Genomic DNA, 11,431 nt, shown 5'->3' on the forward strand with positions numbered 1-11,431 from the left:
AATAACAGCAGCTCCAACAACAACAGCAGCTACAACAACAACAGCAGCTCCAACAACAACAGCAGCCCCAACAACAACAGCAACAACAACAGCAGCTCCAACAACAACAGCAGCTCTAACAACAACAGCAGCTTCAACAACAATTGCAGCAACAACAACAACAGCAGCTCCAACCACAGCAGCAACAACAACAGCAGCAACAACAAAAACAACAGCAGCTCCAACAACAACAACAGCCCCAACAACAACAGCAGCAGCAACAACATCAGCTCCAACAACAACAGCAGCAGCTCCAACAACAACATCAGCTCCAAAAACAAAATCAGCAGGTCCAACAACAACAGCAGCTCCAACAACAACAGCAGCTCCAACAACAACAGCAGCTCCAACAACAACAACAGCACCAACAACAACAACAGAAGCAACAACAACAACAGCAGCTCCAACAACAACATCAGCAACAACAACAACAGCAGCTCCAACAATAACAGCAGCATCAACAACAACAGCAAATCTAACAACAACATCAGCAACAACAACAACAGCAGCAACAACAACAGAAGCAACAACAACAGCAGCAACAACAGCAGCTCCAACAACAACATCAGCTCCAACAACAACAGCAGCAGGTCCAACAACAACAGCAGCTCCAACAACAACAGCAGCTCCAACAACAACAGCAGCTACAACAAGAGCAGCAGCTCCAACAACAACAGCAGCTCCAACAACAACAGCAGGTCCAACAACAACAGCAGCTCCAACAATAACAGCAGCTCCAACAACAACAGCAGCTCCAACAACAACAGCAGCTCCAACAACAACAGCAGCTCCAACAACAACAGCAACAACAACAGCAGCTCCAACAACAACAGCAGCTCTAACAACAACAGCAGCTTCAACAACAATAGCAGCAACAACAACAACAGCAGCTCCAACAACAACAACAGCACCAACAACAACAACAGCAGTTCAAACAACAACAGCAGCTCCAACAACAACGGCAGCTCCAACAACAACAGCAGCTCCAACAACAACAACAGCAACAACAACAACAGAAGCAACAACAACAACAGCAGCTCCAACAACAACAGCAGCAGCTCCAACAACAACAGCAGCAGCTCCAACAACAACATCAGCAGCAACAACAGCAGCTCCAACAACAACATCAGCTCCAACAACAACAGCAGCAGCTCCAACAACAACATCAGCTCCAACAACAAAAGCAGCAGGTCCAACAACAACAGCAGCTCCAACAACAACAGCAGCTCCAACAACAACAGTAGCTCCAACAACAACAGCAGCAGCTCCAACAACAACAGCAGCAGCTCCAACAACAACATCAGCAGCAACAACAGCAGCTCCAACAACAACATCAGCTCCAACAACAACATCAGCTCCAACAACAAAAGCAGCAGGTCCAACAACAACAGCAGCTCCAACAACAACAGCAGCTCCAACAACAACAGCAGCTCCAACAACAACAACAGCACCAACAACAACAACAACAGAAGCAACAACAACAACAGCAGCTCCAACAACAACATCAGCAACAACAACAGCAGCTCCAACAACAACAACAGCCCCAACAACAACAGCAGCAGCAACAACATCAGCTCCAACAACAACAGCAGCAGCTCCAACAACAACATCAGCTCCAAAAACAAAATCAGCAGGTCCAACAACAACAGCAGCTCCAACAACAACAGCAGCTCCAACAACAACAGCAGCTCCAACAACAACAACAGCACCAACAACAACAACAGAAGCAACAACAACAACAGCAGCTCCAACAACAACATCAGCAACAACAACAACAGCAGCTCCAACAACAACAGCAGCATCAACAACAACAGCAAATCTAACAACAACATCAGCAACAACAACAACAGCAGCAACAACAACAGAAGCAACAACAACAGCAGCAACAACAGCAGCTCCAACAACAACATCAGCTCCAACAACAACAGCAGCAGGTCCAACAACAACAGCAGCTCCAACAACAACAGCAGCTCCAACAACAACAGCAGCTCCAACAATAACAGCAGCTCCAACAACAACAGCAGCTACAACAACAACAGCAGCTCCAACAACAACAGCAGCTCCAACAACAACAGCAACAACAACAGCAGCTCCAACAACAACAGCAGCTCTAACAACAACAGCAGCTTCAACAACAATAGCAGCAACAACAACAACAGCAGCTCCAACAACAACAACAGCACCAACAACAACAACAACAGCAGTTCAAACAACAACATCAGCTCCAACAACAAAAGCAGCAGGTCCAACAACAACAGCAGCTCCAACAACAACGGCAGCTCCAACAACAACAGCAGCTCCAACAACAACAACAGCAACAACAACAACAACAGAAGCAACAACAACAACAGCAGCTCCAACAACAACAGCAGCAGCTCCAACAACAACAGCAGCAGCTCCAACAACAACATCAGCAGCAACAACAGCAGCTCCAACAACAACATCAGCTCCAACAACAACAGCAGCAGCTCCAACAACAACATCAGCTCCAACAACAAAAGCAGCAGGTCCAACAACAACAGCAGCTCCAACAACAACTGCAGCTCCACCAACAACAGTAGCTCCAACAACAACAGCAGCAGCTCCAACAACAACAGCAGCAGCTCCAACAACAACATCAGCAGCAACAACAGCAGCTCCAACAACAACATCAGCTCCAACAACAACATCAGCTCCAACAACAAAAGCAGCAGGTCCAACAACAACAGCAGCTCCAACAACAACAGCAGCTCCAACAACAACAGCAGCTCCAACAACAACAACAGCACCAACAACAACAGAAGCAACAACAACAACAGCAGCTCCAACAACAACATCAGCAACAACAACAACAGCAGCTCCAACAACAACAGCAGCATCAACAACAACAGCAAATCTAACAACAACATCAGCAACAACAACAACAGCAGCAACAACAACAGAAGCAACAACAACAGCAGCAACAACAGCAGCTCCAACAACAACATCAGCTCCAACAACAACAGCAGCAGGTCCAACAACAACAGCAGCTCCAACAACAACAGCAGCTCCAACAACAACAGCAGCTACAACAGCAGCTCCAACAACAGCAGCTCCAACAACAACAGCAGCTCCAACAACAACAGCAGGTCCAACAACAACAGCAGCTCCAACAATAACAGCAGCTCCAACAACAACAGCAGCTACAACAACAACAGCAACTCCAACAACAACAGCAACAACAACAGCAGCTCCAACAACAACAGCAGCTCTAACAATAACAGCAGCTTCAACAACAACAGCAGCTCCAACCACAGCAGCAACAACAAAAACAACAGCAGCTCCAACAACAATAGCAGCTCCAACAACAACAGCAGCTCCATCAACAGCAGCTCCAACAACAACAACAGCTCCAACAACAACAGCAGCAGTTCAAACAACAACATCAGCTCCAACAACAAAAGCAGTAGGTCCAACAACAACAGCAGCTCCAACAACAACGGCAGCTCCAACAACAACAGCAGCTCCAGCAACAACAACAGCAGCAACAACAACAACAGAAGCAACAACAACAACAGCAGCTCCAACAACAACAGCAGCAGCTCCAACAACAACAGCAGCAGCTCCAACAACAACATCAGCAGCAACAACAGCAGCTCCAACAACAATATCAGCTCCAACAACAACAACAGCAGCTCCAACAACAACAGCAGCTCCAACAACAACAACAGCAGCAACAACAACAACAGAAGCAACAACAACAGCAGCAGCTCCAACAACAACATCAGCAACAACAACAACAGCAGCTCCAACAACAACAGCAGCAGCTTCAACAACAACAGCAAATCTAACAACAACATCAGCAACAACAACAACAGCAGCAACAACAACAGAAGCAACAACAACAGCAGCAACAACAGCAGCTCCAACAACAACATCAGCTCCAACAACAACAGCAGCAGGTCCAACAACAACAGCAGCTCCAACAACAACAGCAGCTCCAACAACAACAGCAGCTACAACAACAGCAGCTTCAACAACAACAGCAGCTCCAACAACAACAGCAGGTCCAACAACAACAGCAGCTCCAACAATAACAGCAGCTCCAACAACAACAGCAGCTACAACAACAACAGCAGCTCCAACAACAACAGCAGCTCCAACAACAACAGCAACAACAACAGCAGCTCCAACAACAACAGCAGCTCTAACAACAACAGCAGCTTCAACAACAATAGCAGCAACAACAACAACAGCAGCTCCAACCACAGCAGCAACAACAACAACAGCAGCAACAACAAAAACAACAGCAGCTCCAACAACAATAGCAGCTCCAACAACAACAGCAGCTCCATCAACAGCAGCTCCAACAACAACAACAGCTGCAACAACAACAGCAGCTCCAACAACAACAACAGCTCCAACAACAACAGCAGCTCCAACAACAACAGCAGCTCCATCAACAGCTGCTCCAACAACAACAACAGCTGCAACAACAACAAAAGCTCCAACAAAAACAGCAGCTCCAACAACGACAGCAACAACAACAGCAGCAACAACAACAGCAGCTCCAACAACAACAGCAGCTCCAACAACAACATCAGCTCCAAAAACAAAAGCAGCAGGTCCAACAACAACAGCAGCTCCAACAACAACGGCAGCTCCAACAACAACAGCAGCTCCAACAACAACAGCAGCAGCTCCAACAACAACAGCAGCAGCTCCAACAACAACATCAGCAGCAACAACAGCAGCTCCAACAACAACATCAGCTCCAACAACAACAGCAGCAGCTCCAACAACAACATCAGCTCCAACAACAAAAGCAGCAGGTCCAACAACAACAGCAGCTCCAACAACAACAGCAGCTCCAACATCAACAGCAGCTCCAACAACAACAGCAGCAGCAACAACAACAGCAGCTCCAACAACAACATCAGCAACAACAACAACAGCAGCTCCAACAACAACAGAAGCAACAACAACAACAGCAGCTCCAACAACAACAGCAGCTTCAACAACAACAGCAGCTCCAACAACAACAGAAGCAACAACAACAACAGCAGCTCCAACAACAACATCAGCAACAACAACAACAGCAGCTCCAACAACAACAGCAGCTTCAACAACAACAGCAACTCTAACAACAACATCAGCAACAACAACAACAGCAGCAACAACAACAGAAGCAACAACAACAGCAGCAACAACAGCAGCTCCAACAACAACATCAGCTCCAACAACAACAGCAGCAGGTCCAACAACAACAGCTCCAACAACAACAGCAGCTTCAACAACAATAGAAGCAACAACAACAACAGCAGCTCCAACCACAGCAGCAGCAACAACAACAACAGCATCAACAACAAAAACAACAGCAGTTCCAACAACAATAGCAGCTCCATCAACAGCAGCTCCAACAACAACAACAGCTGCAACAACAACAGCAGCTCCAACAACAACAACAGCTCCAACAACAACAGCAGCTCCAACAACAACAGCAGCTCCATCAACAGCAGCTCCAACAACAACAACAGCAGCAACAACAACAGCAGCTCCAACAATAACAGCAGCTCCAACAACAACAGCAGCTACAACAACAACAGCAGCTCCAACAACAACAGCAGCTCCAACAACAATAGCAACAACACCAGCAGCTCCAACAACAACAGCAGCTCCAACAACAACAGCAGCTTCAACAACAACATCAGCTCCAACAACAACAGCAGCTCCAACAACAACAGCAGCACCAACAACAACAACAGCTCCAAAAACAACAGCAGCAGCAACAACAGCAGCTAAAACAACAGCAGCTCCAACAACAACAGCAGCAGCTCCAACAACAGCTCCATCAACAACAGCAGCTCCAACAACCACAGTAGCTCCAACAACAACATCAGCTCCAACAACAACAGCAGGTCCAACAACAACAGCAGCACCAACAACAGCAGCTCCAACAACGACAGCAGCGGCTCCAACAACAACATCAGATCCAACAACAACAGCAGCAGGTCCAACAACAACAGCAGCTCCAACAACAACAACAGCAGCAACAACAACAACAGAAGCAACAACAACAGCAGCTCCAACAACATCAGCAACAACAGCAGCTCCAACAACAACAGCAGCTCCAACAACAACAGCAGCTCCAACAACAACAGCAGCAGCAACAACAACATCAGCAACAACAACAACAGAAGCAACAACAACAGCAGCTCCAACAACAACAGCAGCTCCAACAACAACAGCAGCTCCAACAACAACAGCAGCAGCAACAACAACAGAAGCAACAACAACAGCAGCTCCAACAACAACAACAACAACAGCAGCAACAACAACAGAAGCAACAACAACAACAGCAGCTCCAAAAACAACAGCAGCACCAACAACAACAGCAGCTCCAACAACAACATCTGCAATAACAACAACAGAAGCAACAACAACAGCAGCTCCAACAACAACAGCAGCACCTACAACAACAACAGCTCCAACAACAACAGCAGCAGCAACAACAGCAGCTCCAACAACAACCGCAGCTCCAACAACAACAGCAGCTCCAACAACAACATCATCAACAACAACAGCAGCAGCAACAGAAGCAACAACAACAGCATCTCCAACAACAACAGCAGTTCTCACAACAACAGCAGCTCCAACAACAACTGCAGCAACAACAACAGAAGCAACAACAACAACAGCAGCTCCAACAACAACAGCAGCAACAACAACAGAAGCAACAACAACAACAACAACAGCAGCTCCAACAACAACAGAAGCAACAACAACAACAGCAGCTCCAACAACGACAGCAACAACAACAGCAGCAACAACAACAGCAGCTCCAACAATAACAGCAGCTCCAACAACAACAGCAGCTACAACAACAACAGCAGCTCCAACAACAACAGCAGCTCCAACAACAATAGCAACAACACCAGCAGCTCCAACAACAACAGCAGCTCCAACAACAACAGCAGCTTCAACAACAACATCAGCTCCAACAACAACAGCAGCTCCAACAACAACAGCAGCACCAACAACAACAACAGCTCCAAAAACAACAGCAGCTAAAACAACAACAGCAGCTCCAACAACAACAGCAGCAGCTCCAACAACAGCTCCAACAACAACAGCAGCTCCAACAACAACAGTAGCTCCAACAACAACATCAGCTCCAACAACAACAGCAGGTCCAACAACAACAGCAGCACCAACAACAGCAGCTCCAACAACAACAGCAGCAGCAACAACAGCAGCTCCAACAACAACAGCAGCAGCTCCAACAACAACAGCAGCAGCTCCAACAACAACATCAGCAGCAACAACAGCAGCTCCAACAACAACATCAGCTCCAACAACAACAGCAGCGTCTCCAACAACAACATCAGATCCAACAACAACAGCAGCAGGTCCAACAACAGCAGCTCCAACAACAACAGCAGCTCCAATAACAACAGCAGCTCCAACAACAACAACAGCAGCAACAACAACAGAAGCAACAACAACAGCAGCTCCAACAACATCAGCAACAACAGCAGCTCCAACAACAACAGCAGCTCCAACAAAAACATCAGCTCCAACAACAACATCAGCAACAACAACAACAACAGCAGCAACAACAACAGAAGCAACAACAGCAGCTCCAACAACAACAGCAGCTCCAACAACAACATCAGCTCCAACAACGACAGCAGCTCCAACAACAACAGCAGCTCCAACAACAACAACAGCAGCAACAACAACAGAAGCAACAACAACAACAGCAGCTCCAACAACAACAGCAGCACCAACAACAACAGCAGCTCCAACAACAACATCAGCAACAACAACAACAGAAGCAACAACAACAGCAGCTCCAACAACAACAGCAGCTCCAACAACAACAGCAGCTCCAACAACAACATCATCAACAACAACAGCAGCAGCAACAGAAGCAACAACAACAGCATCTCCAACAACAACAGCAGTTCCCACAACAACAGCAATTCCAACAAGGATAGCAGCTCCAACAACAACAGCAGCTTCAACAACAATAGCAGCAACAACAACAACAGCAGCTCTAACAATAACAGCAGCATCAACAACAAAAACAACAGCAGTTCCAACAACAACAGCAGCTCCATCAACAACAGCAGCTCCATCAACAGCAGCTCCAACAACAACAACAGCTGCAACAACAACAAAAGCTCCAACAACAACAGCAGCTCCAACAACAACAGCAGTTCCAACAACAACAGCAGCTCCAACAACAACAGCAGCAGCAGCAACAACAGCAGCTCCAACAACAACAGCAGCTCCAACAACAACAGCAGCTCCAACAACAACAGCAGCTCCAACAACAACAGCTGCTCCATCAACAGCAGCTCCAACAACAACAACAGCTGCAACAACAACAAAAGCTCCAACAACAACAGCAGCTCCAACAACGACAGCAACAACAACAGCAGCAACAACAACAGCAGCTCCAACAATAACAGCAGCTCCAACAACAACAGCAGCTACAACAACAACAGCAGCTCCAACAACAACAGCAGCTCCAACAACAACAGCAACAACAACAGCAGCTCCAACAACAATATCAGCAACAACAACAGCAGCAGCAACAGAAGCAACAACACCAGCAGCTCCAACAACAACAGCAGTTCCCACAACAACAGCAGCTCCAACAAGGACAGCAGCTCCAACAACAACAGCAGCTCCAACAACAACAGCAGCAACAACAACAGAAGCAACAACAACAGCAGCTCAAACAACAGCAGCTCCAACAACAACATCAGCAACAACAACAGCAGCAACAACAACAACAGCAGCTCCATCAACAGCAGCTCCAACAACAACAACAGCTGCAACAACAACAAAAGCTCCAACAACAACAGCAGCTCCAACAACAACAGCAGCTCCAACAACAAGAGCAGCAGCAGCAACAACAGCAGCTCCAACAACAACAGCAGCTCCAACAACAACAGCAGCTCCAACAACAACAGCAGCTCCAACAACAACAGCTGCTCCATCAACAGCAGCTCCAACAACAACAACAGCTGCAACAACAACAAAAGCTCCAACAACAACAGCAGCTCCAACAACGACAGCAACAACAACAGCAGCAACAACAACAGCAGCTCCAACAATAACAGGAGCTCCAACAACAACAGCAGCTACAACAACAACAGCAGCTCCAACCACAGCAGCAGCAACAACAGCATCAACAACAAAAACAACAGCAGCTCCAACAACAACAGCAGCTCCAACAACAACAGCAGCTCCAACAACGACAGCAGCTCCAACAACAACAGCAGCTCCAACAACAACAACAGCAGCAACAACAACAGAAGCAACAACAACAACAACAACAGCAGCTCCAACAACAACAGCAGCACCAACAACAACAGCAGCTCCAACAACAACATCAGCAACAACAACAGAAGCAACAACAACAGCAGCTCCAACAACAACAGCAGCACCAACAACAACAACAACAGCTCCAACAACAACAGCAGCAGCAGCAACAACAGCAGCTCCAACAACAACTGCAGCTCCAACAACAACAGCAGCTCCAACAACAACATCATCAACAACAACAGCAGCAGCAACAGAAGCAACAACAACAGCATCTCCAACAACAACAGCAGTTCTCACAACAACAGCAGCTCCAACAACAACAGCAGCAACAACAACAGAAGCAACAACAACAACAGCAGCTCCAACAACAACAGCAGCAACAACAACAGAAGCAACAACAACAACAACAACAGCAGCTCCAACAACAACAGAAGTAACAACAACAACAGCAGCTCCAACAACGACAGCAACAACAACAGCAGCAACAACAACAGCAGCTCCAACAATAACAGCAGCTCCAACAACAACAGCAGCTACAACAACAACAGCAGCTCCAACAACAACAGCAGCTCCAACAACAATAGCAACAACACCAGCAGCTCCAACAACAACAGCAGCTCCAACAACAACAGCAGTTTCAACAACAACATCAGCTCCAACAACAACAGCAGCTCCAACAACAACAGCAGCACCAACAACAACAACAGCTCCAAAAACAACAGCAGCTAAAACAACAACAGCAGCTCCAACAACAACAGCAGCAGCTCCAACAACAGCTCCAACAACAACAGCAGTTCCAACAACAACAGTAGCTCCAACAACAACATCAGCTCCAACAACAACAGCAGGTCCAACAACAACAGCAGCACCAACAACAGCAGCTCCAACAACAACAGCAGCAGCAACAACAGCAGCTCCAACAACAACAGCAGCAGCTCCAACAACAACAGCAGCAGCTCCAACAACAACATCAGCAGCAACAACAGCAGCTCCAACAACAACATCAGCTCCAACAACAACAGCAGCGTCTCCAACAACAACATCAGATCCAACAACAACAGCAGCAGGTCCAACAACAGCAGCTCCAACAACAACAGCAGCTCCAATAACAACAGCAGCTCCAACAACAACAACAGCAGCAACAACAACAGAAGCAACAACAACAGCAGCTCCAACAACATCAGCAACAACAGCAGCTCCAACAACAACAGCAGCTCCAACAAAAACATCAGCTCCAACAACAACATCAGCAACAACAACAACAACAGCAGCAACAACAACAGAAGCAACAACAGCAGCTCCAACAACAACAGCAGCTCCAACAACAACATCAGCTCCAACAACGACAGCAGCTCCAACAACAACAGCAGCTCCAACAACAACAACAGCAGCAACAACAACAGAAGCAACAACAACAACAGCAGCTCCAACAACAACAGCAGCACCAACAACAACAGCAGCTCCAACAACAACATCAGCAACAACAACAACAGCTCCAACAACAACAGCAGCAGCAACAACAGCAGCTCCAACAACAACAGCAGCTCCAACAACAACAGCAGCTCCAACAACAACATCATCAACAACAACAGCAGCAGCAACAGAAGCAACAACAACAGCATCTCCAACAACAACAGCAGTTCCCACAACAACAGCAATTCCAACAAGGATAGCAGCTCCAACAACAACAGCAGCTTCAACAACAATAGCAGCAACAACAACAACAGCAGCTCTAACAATAACAGCAGCATCAACAACAAAAACAACAGCAGTTCCAACAACAACAGCAGCTCCATCAACAACAGCAGCTCCATCAACAGCAGCTCCAACAACAACAACAGCTGCAACAACAACAAAAGCTCCAACAACAACAGCAGCTCCAACAACAACAGCAGTTCCAACAACAACAGCAGCTCCAACAACAACAGCAGCAGCAGCAACAACAGCAGCTCCAACAACAACAGCAGCTCCAACAACAACAGCAGCTCCAACAACAACAGCAGCTCCAACAACAACAGCTGCTCCATCAACAGCAGCTCCAACAACAACAACAGCTGCAACAACAACAAAAGCTCCAACAACAACAGCAGCTCCA

General features: G+C 47.0%; 1 pseudogene; it reads left to right on the top strand.

The window, feature by feature from the left end:
• The first annotated feature begins 689 nt into the window (after window positions 1-689).
• On the top strand, window positions 690-11,009 carry LOC144737343 (uncharacterized; annotated as a pseudogene).
• Window positions 11,010-11,431: the final 422 nt, after the last annotated feature.

Source organism: Lampetra planeri, chromosome 68 (genome assembly GCF_965212315.1).
Source record: "Lampetra planeri chromosome 68, kcLamPlan1.2.h2, whole genome shotgun sequence".
Lineage (NCBI taxonomy): Eukaryota > Metazoa > Chordata > Hyperoartia > Petromyzontiformes > Petromyzontidae > Lampetra > Lampetra planeri.